Source organism: Xenopus tropicalis, chromosome 1 (assembly GCF_000004195.4).
Source record: "Xenopus tropicalis strain Nigerian chromosome 1, UCB_Xtro_10.0, whole genome shotgun sequence".
Taxonomy (NCBI): Eukaryota; Metazoa; Chordata; class Amphibia; order Anura; family Pipidae; genus Xenopus; species Xenopus tropicalis.
The window spans coordinates 178,206,296-178,221,354 of record NC_030677.2 but is presented as its reverse complement, the minus strand read 5'-3'; positions in this window follow the sequence as shown (position 1 = coordinate 178,221,354).

Here is a 15,059-nt window from a genome sequence, read left to right as displayed (position 1 = left end):
TACTTGTCCAAGGGAAAACTGTATTCTGCAGCAATATTTTTAGTTGGAAGCAAAGTTTGCACCTTTCAGACAGGGGCTGTGTATGGGCCCAAAGGGCATGCAATTTTGCATCACTATCTAATTAGTTTTATTGGCTTGCAATAGTGATTGCCATGTTAAATCGCAGTCAATTTAACACTGGTCTGTGGGTTTCTTGAATAGCATTTATATGAATTATAGTTTTTCTATACCCTTGTTCAGCTTAATCTCAAACATACTTTAAGTTGTACTCACTGTGGGGCTTATATACTTTTATATCTCAGCTTCTGTCCTGCACTGTTGCTGCATTCATAATACAATATGCTGCACGTATTTTCTGACTCAAAAACACGTTTCTTTTTTTTCTACTCCTAAATGTAACATAGCAGAATAGCTTGTTGCACCACAAATACACTCTTCAACAGTGTCTTGAACTATTATTTCAGTAGAGTATTGGAGGAATGGGCAGCACGTTTTTGTAGGATCTAATGGTTTGTGCCACTATAGAGCAGGGAATGCTTTTAATCAAAAAAGAGCTGCAGTCAAATTAAATCATAGTTACGTAAATTGCTGGAAAATTACTTAAAAAGGTCATGCAGAAAAAAATCCTATATATGACTTTTCCTATATAAAAATATAGAAAAGCTCAAATTCCCTTGCAAACATCGATTTCAATGTTAGTAAATAGGCCTCCATAAAACAGGCATGGATGGTAAGTGTTTCTGCTTGGTTACTGTGGAAAGGGCCGTGCAGCTGGGTGATGTATGTTTGTGCTGGCATCGCAGAGTGGAGCTTTGGGAGTATGGAATCTGATTTCACAGAAACAGGAGCCAACTTCAAAGAGCAGGCCAGCTCTCCCCAGCTGATAGAACTTTTACTGAAAGAAAACAACAATGGAGTTAGGAACACACGGGCAATATCTCCTATTACCCCTTAGCAATCCTATTCCAAACTTTCCCCACATTTAACTGATTATCCATTTCCTCCTTCAGATTCTCCCTTCTGACGGCTGCTGAGGAGTGTGATTGTAGGGTTTAACCTAAAACCATATCTTTGCACTCTAAGTGCCCATATATTAGCATCTTAAGCAACACAAATATGCTTCATAATTAAAGTGTGTTATTGCCCTTAATGTGTGCCCTGTGCACGGTTTACTAGCCATGTGGTTAACATATATTAAATGCTCATATCCTGTTCATTAGCAGCTTAAATATTTGTAATCACATAGAGTTACTGCTTGTGCTGTGTCTTTTAATGAAAGAGCTTGGTATTATTTTTAGATAGTACTTGGACAGCACCAACATTTTCTCCAGGTCTAACAGTGTGTATGTGGATTTTTGTATAAATCTAGCATAACAAAGTGCAATATAAAGCGAGCCTCCAAATAGTGTTCTCTAATGAGCAGTTCAGTGTTATGTTCTGTTATGTGTACAGATGAACTAACGTGCCATTCTTTCTTCTGCAGGCATGCCTATCTTCAAATAAGCTATTCTTATCTTCTTGTGCTTTCAGTCAAAGGCATACTAAAAGGGAATGTATAGCCAACTGTTGCCTTTCTGTGGATCAGATAGAACCTAAGTATGATGCACCTTATGCTAAGCTGTATCCCATTTGCCCTAAAAGGTCATTTGTGTGTGTGTGTGTGTGTGTGTGTGTGTGTGTGTGTGTGTGTGTGTATATGTATATAATATACAATAATTTACCTTTGGCAACATGACCAGTTCTGGACAACATTATTTAATGCCCAAACATAAACTCTTTCTGGGGGAAAGTAGCTTTCAATTTGAATATACTATTGCATTCGTTAATATAATGAAAATGTATATAATACCTTATATAGGTTGTAATGAAAATTTGTCAGCAGGGTTCTATCAATAAAGGCAAGGGCATTCATGCTATGAGTTAGGGTAAAAACCTTGCCCCAGGCAGCAATGCCAACAGGTTACCTGGTGTAACAAAAAAAGTCAAGGTCATGTTAAGTGCCAAAATTGCAGTTTTAAAAGTTAAAACAAATTGTTCACCAGCAGTGCGGTCCCTCCTTGCCTCTGTAGGAGCACAAAATGGGCTGGGGGGGAGGGCAGCATCAGAAAGACCACCATGACCATACGTGGCATTGAAAATTGCCATTTTAAGAATTAAGGGCCACCTCCTTGGATCATATTCATGTCGCACACAAACAAACCAAGACACACATAGATGCTATGTCACATGAGTCAATCAATGGGCAAGGTTCTGCTTTTTACACTCACACTACATCCTGTTAGAGTTGCATTATTTCCTGTCAGGTGATCTCTGAGGGAGCACAGAGACCTACACAAAATGGTGGCATTATTTCCTGTCAGGTGATCTCTGTGGGAGCACACAGCCCATCACTACAGTAGCCTCCAGCAGTGTGAAGACTACAGTGACATCACTGAAATCTCTCTCCCCCTCCTGTAGGTGCCAGCCTTCCTATTCTCTGAGCATGTGTGTAACTTGATCCTGTCTCCTGTTCTGAGCTACACATGCCCACCAGCCAATCAGAAGCGGATCTGGCAGAGGGGAGGGGGGGAGGGAATGAAACACATGTGCAGTATGAAGCAAGGAGGGAAAGGAAGGGAGAATACCTTTTTAGAGATGGCTGCCTGTTCTAGAAAATGTGAGTAAGTGTGACTGAGTAAATATTTGATTAGGTGAGCCAAAAGTGTGGCGTTTTTACTAAACAATAGGAGGACTATTGGGCAGTATGCTTTTTACATTTTGACTTGCATTCTCCTTTAAACATTTATAAAGCTCCAACATATTTAGCAACACTGCATAGGTTACATACAAAAATGCAACCAATAAGAGGGCCCTGTCCAAAAGAGCTTACAATCTAGTATCATGTCTTTGTTTATAAAAAATCTTTTTTTTATTACACCATATGAATTCTGGTAGGAGAGTATAAAGAAATGTGTAATTGTTTCCTTATAAAGCCCTGGCCCCCACTTTAAGCAAAAGGATGAAATGCTAAACTACTATGGACCCCAAGCCCAGGCTGCTCAACTTGATGTAGATACGTGTCTCAAGCTTTAAGTATTGACTTAACTCAGATAATAGTAGCTTTTAAAAAATGGCTATTAACACTATAAAATGAGAAGTGATCTGTTGCCGTAGCACAGCCCGAGCAGAAGTATTCATTTTGGGTTCATTTTGGGTTCATTAAAACTTAATACAACTCAATAACTGGGGCCAAAGATCCCTAAATATATGGTTTCAGCTCTCCCAGCTGATAAGGAAATGTTAAAGATGTACATTAAGTGAATATCACAATAACTGGTATAACCTGTCTTTTCTTGCCATGAAATGCGTCAGGATTTATAGTAACCCATTTTTTTAGTGATGTGATGCACAGACTCTTATGATGACTAAATAAACATGAAAACTGCTTACGAATGAACATGATTATGGATTGTGAATTTATTTTTTTAATTTCAGGGGGGGAATCTGTAACTGCTTCTGGTAAGTTCAAATATCCTGTCCCGTTGTGATTTCTAGTGAGCGGCCTGTAAATTGATATTGACATAATGTGTTGCTCTTTCTCCATCAATAGGATTTCATTAAAGTGGCACCATTAAGAAAGCTCTCGAGAGAAAGCCAATTTAGCTGACCCCTCGCAGTGTTTTAGAATAACATTAAAATAGTCATGGAAATATATGCATAATCAGTCATTACAAGTAAACACAACAGCAAATGCCTTTACAAAAAAAACTTGTCAGCCCCTCTGCTTCATGATTGCAGTTTAGGGCTTGAAAGGCTACAGAAAGAGGCCAAACATTCTATATCACCTTTCACCTCTGACTTCTCACCCTTGAGCCTCATGGACTGTGAATTGTATTATTGTGAGAAAATGTTAAGCCCTTTTTTAATTCAACAATAACTTTACTTATTGAGAGACTGCTTGGAGAACTGAGCCATAGTACATGGCAAGATTAAGCTCCTAACCATTCGCCAGCTGCCCATGATAGGAACTGCTGAATTGAACCTCCTATACAAGTTATTCTAACCCAAACACAGCCAACCTGTCAACCTAAGGTGCGGTTCCTTAACGACTTTCTTAGGGGACTCAAATTTAGGATTCAGCTTTGTGACCCAAAAGAACCTGGAGTATAAAGCCTAAGACAAAGCCTAAAAATTATAAAAGCATAGAGATATGCTCTAGACAACCCTCCCCCAAAATATGCCCCATTTCTTCATATCTTGTGAGAACAAGCACAGTAGGTTAGCAGGGTTGAATGGCACCATGTCATGGTATTGAATCTTCTACTGTAAGAGATAAATGACACTAAGCATGCACAGTTGAAGCTGATCCGGACTTGCCTTTAACTGCACATGGTCCATGTCTGCAATCACTTGAGATTTCTAAGGTCTTTCAGCCCTGCTACCCCACTCTTCTGTTTTTAAAGATAAGGAAAATAGGCCAGGTAGGGGGCAAACTGATTGGGTTCACTTGGGGTAGGTAGGACTCTCCAGAAATACTACCTTTTATCTGAGGCTTTGACTTTAATTTACATTAATGATGCAACCTACTTATTATTATATATTGTAGCAGAAGAATTCCCTCTACTAAAGCAGGTCATGGTGACCCATAGGTTAAGAATCACTGGCCTAAAGTAACTATTCATGTAATACTTCTATGCCCCCTCCTACCCTCTCAACAACCATTAATGGTACCTAGGATATGTAGAACAACATAAAATTTAGCTGCAATTTCCTTTCCAAGATATAAACTCCCAAATGTTGGCGCTTTTCATTGACCACTGGGATCACCTGACTGCGCTGTTTAAAAGGGGGGTATCTTTAGTAGCTTTTTGCACACAATGTTTTAATGCCCTATATAAACTGAAAACAGGTAAGTGCAAAGAACCTCTTGTGTTTGTCTGTATGAATTTTGTGGTCACAGCCTAATTGCACCCTTGCCTGATGGTTTAAAAATCAATGATGAGCACAATTTTCCCTTTTTTAGCTAGTGAGATGCAATTTCTTTAAATAAAAATTATTTACTCTTTACTTAATCTAGCTATGTGGTCCAGACTCTGTGCCAGCCTGCCGACTTATTATCCATTGGTATGTAGTACAGCAACAACAGTAAGTACCCAGGTTAGATTTTCTTGATATAATTGGATTTAAATAGACTAGCAATATCCAAGTATAGAGAGATGATAACAATAACAGAGGAGTGCCTATTTATTCAGTCCATTTCTTTTTTCTATAGGACATGTAAAAAAATAAGAGTATATTAGTATGGGCAATAATGCCACTGAAATAAATATTACACCATTTTATTTACTTAATGTAGCTCATGTTACTACAATTCCTTTTAGTACCAGTGAATATGTGGATCTTGCAGTACACACAATCCTGACTTCTCTTTTCTTTAAGCCAAACCAAGGAAGATCAAGGTTGGTCCCTAACTACAAACAGTTACAACTATTTGATTTCTAACTGGGGCCATTGGAAATGACGAGGTGCTCCACTGAGCCATTGCATTGAGCGATTATACCAATCAAAGGAAAGCATGACAATCACATTAAGGCGTTTCAGATGAGAATCCGTAGATGGGAAGGAACAGAGCCTGAACACATTACCCAAAGGAATTCTTTATTTTACATAAGATTTAAATTGAGAGGAAGAAAGCAATAGATATATGACAATTGGGCGCAAAATCATCACTCTCCATTATATAAAGATCTTTTCATCCAGCACGTTTGCAGAATTACTATGTTTTGAAAGATAAAGTAAAACTTGAGATTTGATATCCCTGAAACACATAGGCTCAACAAGGAGATAATCTTATTACATAGATTTCACGTTACCAATAATTGCATAGCCCGTCAAACTTTAGTAAGGTAACTAGGCAGCATTGTGAGATGTTCCTCATTGTGCAGTTCCAGGATACAGGACACCGGAAGAGCATTCACATGTATTTGTATGTGTAATTCCAGGTGCAGTGATCACTTTATTTTCCTGAGGATTATATTGAATACATTTTGGTATTTGTAATCCACATTCCAGGGCTGTGCCCAATGTTACCTTGCTCCCTTCATGTGCAGTTCTGGGGTGCTGGGTTTGATTCCCACCAGGGAAATAATATGTTTTGTCTTCTCCCCCCTGCAATCTTTGTATATCACTGTGTAAAATTGTCACCATTATAAGTACTAAAGTGTAAAAATTATTAACACAAAGCTAATTGCTGGCACATAATTAATGGAATTCCAGTGCCAAATGAACAAAAGTCAGAGAAGCTTTGGTGGAACAGGTATCCTTGATACAGTGTTCTGTGAAATCAATCATTAATGACAATAGATCTCATAAAGCTTTAGAGGTTATACATACATGGTGTATATATAAATATATATACTGTATATGTGGTGCAAAGTTGGTGCTAATATGCAATACACATTTAGGACAAATGTAGAAGACATAGGGGCTATTCATACCCATCAGTGAGCAGTGTTACAGATAAAAATCTAAATAAATAAATCTGGTCTTAACACTCAATAAGTCCATGCACATCCAGATAGCAAAAAAGGCATTAACCTCTGAATATATAAAAAAAAAACACTGGTTTTTGAAAGTCCCTATTTACCAACCTCAGTGAAGCAAGTTGCATCTAATGCTTTACCATGTATGTGGCCTATATTTATTAATATGCCATTATTTGTATGCACAGTGGAGGAGGAAGTCCCTGTCCCAGAGAACTTACAATCTTACAATATGTGGTCACACCCCAAACTTAAATAATTGCATAGATCTTCCCCACAGCTCCCCTTCATGGCCTCTCAGCCCTGCATACCCCTGTTGTGGTAGCAATGTCTAACCAGAGGCCCAGGTTGGAATGTAGCTATCCCCGAGAGTTTGAGCAACCCATACCTTGCCAAAGAACTTGATACACTTCAATGTGTAACAGCATTTTACTCTATTTTTAATATAATAAGGCCTGTGAGTCTGTATATAGGGAATATCAGATAACTGGACCACTGCATGGAAAGATTGAACAGCGTTGATCTATCCAATAAAACAGCATAAGAGCTTTTTCCCTAAGCCAATACAATACAAATGATTTCTATAGTGCAGAGCAGTCAGAATGAATCACACACACACTAGGAACACCCTATAAAACTTTAAAACATTTCCAGAAGCATTTACTCTTAAGGTCTTTTCTGACCATTTAACTTCTTATTGCTACACAGAGTTTATATATATAACAATAAAGATAACTGAAAACACATCCATTCATAGAAGCGAAGCCACATTCATAATTCACTTTCCAAACATCTAATAGTCAATCAAGTGATTTGTAATCTAAAAAGCTGGCAGGAAGGCAATGAATAACAGAATGGAGAAAAACTATTGGCTTTACTAGATTTCGTATTTCACGACCTGACATTTATTGCAGTATTTTTTAACACAAGCTTTGTTCCACTGTACTACAGCTATTTGTTTATTCAGTGCTGTAGTGGTTAAGTATTTGACAGCAAATAGATTTTCAGCAGCACAATATTCCTGACCAATAATTTTATATGTTTGGAAAAAAGCTGTAACCCTTCCTAACCCACCACTAAGATTCCTAGCAATCACCAATATCACACGTACAAGATGCTAAGTTTGTGTTGGCGGTTGTTCTGATTAATGGATATTGATTTTAAGCAGTTTTATTTAATTGTAATTCAAAGTTGAAAAGTCCAAAGTTGTGCACTTTGGTAGAAATAATATAAATGCAGGTTATACACTAAATTGTAAGGTTTTGGGGGGATCCTTAATTGCTAGGTATTAGTATGTGCCATTAGATAATCCTAAATAGAAAATTGCCATTTTAAATGACACCTGGGATCATAGGATTCACAGTGCACACAAACAAGCCAAGGCACACATACATGTTAGGTCACATCAGCCAATGAATGGACAGAGCTTGTTCCTGTTGCATTATCCACAATCCTTTGCTGACTACTTCAAATGTAAAGTGAATTCTATAGTCCCTAAACTTCTCAGCCACTCTGTGCTGATTACTTGTACAATCGATCCCATCCTACTTTGTTAAGCTAAACCCAAGGATTAAATCCCTGCATATATAAACACTTTCACATTTATTCACATACAGAAAATCAGTGTACTAAGTACTTTAGTTACTGTAATCTTTGGATCCTGTGTGATCTGGTTTTACATAAAATATATACATGCATCTGATTCTCTCATTTTGAATGCTTGTCTTGCTCCCCAACTCTTTTTACATTTTAATGTGGCTCACGGATCAGAAAGGTTGGGGACCGCTGGTTTAACTAAACATGGTTGGGTTTCCTCCTACACCCTAAAAAAACACACAGGCAGGTTAATTGGCTCCTGACTAAATCAGCCATAGTGTGTGTGAATGTAAGCTCCACTGGGGCAGGGACTGATGTGAATGATGAAAATATGTGGTGCTTTATAAATACAGAAAATAAATAAAATTGCCTGATCAAATAACTTTTCCCAGTTAAACTTTCTGTATAATGAACTCCATCTATGTATAAGCTACACAGGAAGGAGCAGGTATAAGGCAGGGGCTTTTTCATACAGAGATCACTAACTTATTTCAAGGGGGGTACTAGGCAAAATTAGTCATTAATAGAGTAATAAGCAAGATACGTTTATTGCACCTTTGAGTATTTTTATATGAAAAGTAATGTGTTATTTGCAAATTATGGTGTGACACTGGGGCCGATTTATTAAAACATGAGTTTGAATCCCGAATGGGAAAAATTCGGATTGGATACAATAATTTCTGAAGATCGCAAATATCACGAAAATGCTTACGAAAAAAATCGTATTAGTCACAATAATATCGTATTGGCGATCCGAAAGTCACAAAATTTTCTTACTGAATGATTGTAAACAGCGGGAAAACCTTTCCGATTTTTTCACACAAGTGTACGAAAAAGTCATGCGGGCGTTGAAAAATTCAGCAAAAATAAGCTCGGAACGTTCAAGAGCGTTCGTGGATTAGTAAATATGCCCCATTGTGTTGCATTATGAAACTTTCCATTCCTCATCTACCTGTAAGCTAGTGTTCTTCATACTTTTGAAACTGAAGAAATGTTTGTTTTCCAACATCTCATCTAGGTCCTCCTTACCTCTTGCTGACAGAGAACGGCATGCAAGTGATTGTAAGTTGTACCAGCAATGTATGGAGCAGAACTTAGAGGCTTAGGGGTGTCCATACGCATGACACTTATGAGATCATCATCATAATACAGATTCAAGCAAGAGAGAGTCTACATAACTCCAGTCTACTCCATTACCCATGGGAGTTCTGCAATGTATGTGTGTTCCATTTCTGCACCAGTCTGAGGCACAAGAGCCTAGTGTTGCATGTTATGGATAACATTTTTTGCTTGTTAGCGAGCACAGCATTAGAAGAATGTTTATTTAATTACCCCTTATATGTCTAGAGTCCTAAATACTCAAATGTATTAAAACTATAAATCCCGTAAACACTCCATACTCATTTTGGCTGCTTTAACGGAATTTATACAAGAAGAGTCTGATTTGTCTTAGGCTATTACTGTCTATTACTGCTGGAAGTCTCCGAGAAAGGTGGGAAGCTGCAAATCCTGGCAATCTGCCTAAAGAGAAATCAATGAAACAAATTAATCCTTTGCAGGCTGCAATGACACAGTAATCCATCATTCACCGCTGCTTTTATACACCAAATCAGAAGGCAGAGAAGAAAGCCCTAGGGGACATCAGAGACAACAATTTACACCAACACTGGGAAAATACTGGAGAATCAGTTTATTTAAAGAGGATAGATTTCAGCTGATTGCTTATCTCGTCAAATAAAGATTATTTTTTTTTTCTTCCATCACAAGATAACCCTTGGGTAAATGTACTTCAAATTCACAGCTCTTTTTGGAGTATTCAGGCGTTGATCTTGCAAAGTGGCTCCAATTTATCCAAAAATGTTCAAATAGTACTTTAAGAAGAATATAAAAAAGCACTTGGTATATTCACCTACAGACTGAGTAAGGGGGTCTACAGTTATCATCAGCTCATTGGCCCTGACAGCACCTGGCAGTACCAATGTACAGGAAGCACCTCGTATGGCAGAGCTAAGAAAAATAAATCCAATATAATTAACCATTATGTATATATGTATATCTTTATTTATAACAATATCTTAATACAACAAACAGGGGGTTATTACAATCATCAATAAATACAAAGTATGATAATAAATATCAATATATACAAGGTACAGTTGCAATTAGTTAACAATCAAAGAGACAAGACGATGGTGCTCCTTGCACCGTAGAGCTTACAATCTAAATGGGAGGGTTACAGACAGAAATTGGAGGATAATAGTGCTATAAAAATGCTATTCCCTCCTATAGAAGTAGAGATTACATTTTTTTCTTGAACACAAAAGAAAATGTTCTCTTGTTTTTTCATTATGGATCTATCTGTTTCTACGGCTTTAGTTTTAGGCACATTGGAGTTTAACATTATTTTGTTCAGGGCCGGATGGTCTCTAATTTGAGTTAAATTTCAGTTGTGTTTTGTGAATATGGAAGTGGAATCTGCACATCCTTGGCCAAAGTATAACAGATACAAATATAGATACTGCTGAACTAGCAATAATAAAGATGGATCCAGGAGGGATTTTAAGTACGGTATATATAAACAACTGCTCGGTTTTATTCAGCAAGGAATAAATATCACCAGGCAATCACCTCAGGCTCTTGCTGTGCACTTAGTTAAGGCCACTATGTGAATACATTATTTTGGCATTATTTACTGTTTGTGAGAGTAATTTGAGTGTTTGCTTCTAGTTGCCCCTATAAGATTCTGCAGAACTCACAACAGGAACTAAGGGAGTTGAAATATTCTACAGGTTGCATGCAGAATGCTCCTTAATTGGGATCACATTTATGTGTCTGCTAAAAAATATAAATATTAAATAAACCCAATAGGATTGTTTAGCCACCAATATGGATTCATGCAGCTTAAGGTGCCCATACACTAAAAGATCCGCTCGCTTGGCGATGTCGCCAAGCGAGTGGATCTTCACCCGATATCCCCACCTACGGGTGGGCGATATCAGGTAGCAAGCTGCTTTAAAAAAAAATAATCCGATCGTTTGGCCCTGGGGCCAAACGATCGGATTACATTTGAGCTTATGGGGCAGTCGGTTCGGGGACCGCATCAACGAGCTGATGCGGTCCCCGATCCGACCGGATTTTCTAACCTGGCCGATCGAGATCTGGCCAATTTCAGGCCAGATATCGGTCGGCCAGGCAGCTCTGTTCTGCCCATACACGGGCCGATTAGCTGCCGAATCGGTCCAAGGGACCGATATCGGCAGCTATAGTCGGCCCGTGTATGGGCACCTTTAGTTACCATCAAGCGCAAGGAAATGTTTTATTATTACAGAGAAAAAAAAACTTTTTTAAAAATTAGAATTATTTGTTTATAACGCATGCTACAGGTCTTCCTGTAATACGGAGCATTCTGGATAACGGTTTCCATATCAGGGATCCCATACGTGTATTGTCTCAGGTGTGTTGCTCTGGAGTTTTATAGGGCACCCCGTCTTTAAAATACCACTGGTAAAGATTTCTTCCACTCATGAAGAAAATTTCTTCTGCTGAGAACTTCTGCTAGAAATTCTGTCTGGCACACAAATGAATTACAGAACCCTGAATTGTATACAGTACAGATCTACCAAATTATTTATGTATGTGTTCATTCATTTTAATTGTTTGGTGTTACTAGTCCTCAGTAGTATTCAGATTGCATGCAGACACAGTGAGATTTAAGTTCTGGAATGTTCACATTTAATGTGTGCATTCTATCTTATATGACATCTATACTTCCGCATACCCCACCAGCAGGCCGAAATGAACTTAAATTGCATTTCCATATTTATTTATTCTTTATTTTTGTGTACTGAATGCTTTGTAACTCAAGTACAGAACGTCAGAGCAAGTGCAGCCCTATGCAGGACAGTGAAGTTAGTGATTTATCAGGAGGCACAGATAACCAGTATATTATCTAATAGATGTGGAAACAATGGAGTACAGATATGGGATCCCTTATCCGGAAACCCGTTATCCAGAAAGTTCCGAATTACGGAAAAGACAATCTCCCATAGACTCCATTATTAGCAAATAATTCTAATTTTTAAAAATGATTTCCTTTTTCTCTCTTATAATAAAACAGTACCTTGTACTTGATCCTAACTTAGATATAATTAATCCTTATTGGGGGCAAACAATCCTATTGGCTTTATTCAATATTTAAATGATATTTAGCAGACTTAGGTTATAGAGATCCAAATTATGGAAAGATCCCTTATCCGGAAAACCCCAGGTCCCGAGCATTCTGTATAACAGGTCTCGTACCTGTAGTAGGAAAACTGAAAAGAATGGAGACAGCCGAATAAAGAAAAGACAAAGCCTCAACTGAACAAAAACACCTCTACCTAGACTAATTCTTTTTTGTCTATAACGTTTCAAATCCAACCCCTAAGGTTTATTACCAATGAGTCTGGTGGATTCTCTTAGACTGTCAAACATATTGTAGATATTTATACACGTAATTATAAAAAGGTGTTTATTTGCATGCATGCAGAAAACCTAGATCATCTAAAGGCAACAAGGGGCAAGATCATGTACCGGAACTACAAGTTATTAAGAAGAGTGCAAATATACAAGGAACAGCAAGACCAAAAAATGAAAGTGTTTTTAAAGTAAAGAAAATATAATGTCCTATTGCTCTGTACTAGTACAACTGGTGTTTGCTTCACAAATGCTATTATAATTATATAGTAGTGTATAAACAAGCTGCTGTGTAGCTGCAGGGACAGACATTCAAATGAGTAAGACACAGGTTACATAACAGGTAATAGATTCGCTCTGCAGACTATAATGGTGTTCTACAGAGCTTATCTGTTATCTGCTATTTAACCTGTGCAATTTAGCCCTATTTTAATTGCCTCCATTGCTACACCGCAGTTTATCTATGTACACTATACAATAGTAGTGTTTCTGAAGCAAACACATCAGTTTTACAAGTGCAGAGCAACAGTACATTATATTTTAATTACTTTACTGAGTTACTGTTTCCTTAAAGGTGAAGTTCATCTTAGACTATGATTTTTTCGAAAGCCAATAATTTTATTCTAATGATAATCTTGTATTAATTATCTTGCTTTCAAAAAACTACAATTGCTAGTGTATTTCTAAAACAGAAAGTGAAATAATTAAAAAGACTCAAAAGTGTATGTATATAGATAGATCGATAGATAGATAGGTTCCGAAGTTTGTACTAGGTCTAGTAACTCATCAAGTGACCAGAGAACATTATCTGCTGACTTCTTTTTAATACACCTTTAACCCCTTTAAATTTGTGTAAATGATCAAATTGCTAGTGGCAGATGTTAAAACTTTTTTGAGGGAGATACAAAAAAAAACAATTTTTAGACTTTTTTTCCCAAACTTCCTGTAGGTTATAAATGGCCAGCTTGGTTTACATAATCACTTTGATAATAGTATATACAGGTATGGAATCCCTTATCCGGAAACCAATTATCCATAAAGCTCCCAATTACGGAAAGTCCATCTCCCATAGACTCCGTTTTAATCAAATAATTCAGAATTTTGAAACTGATTTCCTTTTTCTCTGTATTAATAAAACAATACCTTGTAATTGATTCCAACTAAGATATAATTAATCCTTATTGGAGGCAAAACAATCCTATTGGGTTTAATTAATGTTTCATTAATTTTTTAGTAGACTTAAGGTATGGAGATCCAAATTACAGAAAGACCCCTTAGCAGGAATACCCTTGGTCCCGAGCATTCTGGGTAACAGGTCCTATACCTGTATCTTATGTGTGCTAATGGCATTGAGTCTGCAAAACCAATGCTCACCAGAGGTCCCCTTTATGGTAACGCATCTGTGCTGCCTGGGTAACTTGGCAAATCGCAGAATGACAAACATGGAGAGTGGGGCTAAGTCCCTATGCCGGGAATCACTTGACAAGGGCAGGCTCTTAGTGGTGTGAAGAAGAAATCTTAAAATATATGATCAGGCACAGAAAGCAAAGGGAAATAATTGCTCTGAAACTAAAAACCCAACCCACTACAGAATGGATCAGTCAAAGAGCAGAGCACTCCTTCTTCTCTCTTAATAATGGGTTGATCAAGCAAATCTTTGCTGTGTATCAAACAATATCATCTAAATGTTGTTTGTGTTGTGTTTATTTAACTATATTACCAGAAAAGAACTTACATAGACAGAGGATCACATATTCAAACACTCACAAGAGCTTTCATTTATAAGAAAATGTTATGCTTTCAGCAACTTGTCCTTGAGCTATCTTGTCTGATACCCCCCCCCAAAAAAAATAAAACAATTATTATTTCTTTAAGCCTGTGATATTGTTAGAAAAAACAGAATGCCATTTCTTATGCTGAATCAGTCCAACTGAACAACTACCTGAGGTTGTCTTGACTTTGCAACACTAATAATAAAGGGAAGCCTTTCTTTTGCAACTACAACTTCAACTATAAGAGCATTCATGCTTTTCCCTATGCTATCTAGCATTAACTCTTGCATGCTGCTAAATGTAGCAATGACTGGGTGACTAAAAGGAGCTCACTCTGTGTACCCATAGGCTTAGAAAAACCCCACAAAAACTCTGCACACCAGGAAAAACTTTTTTCTGGTGTGCAGGGTTTTTGTGGGGTTTTTGTGGATGTATATAGTCCTCTTATGGGGGGACTATTAAAACCCTAGCACCTGGATACTTTATACTTAATTAGTTTTTTTGGATATATATTTATTTTGGCAAGGATATTCTAGCCAGGAGTGCCCTCCATCTTTCTAAATTGTATACCCATAGGCTTAGGCCAGATAGTTTTGACCACGTAAATAAGGTATAATCCTGAAAACCACCAAACCACAAGTAAGCCAATAGAACACATAACTGACTGGTAGTACAGAAATGGTTTGAACTCCAGCTTGCAGCACCGAGCCTGTGA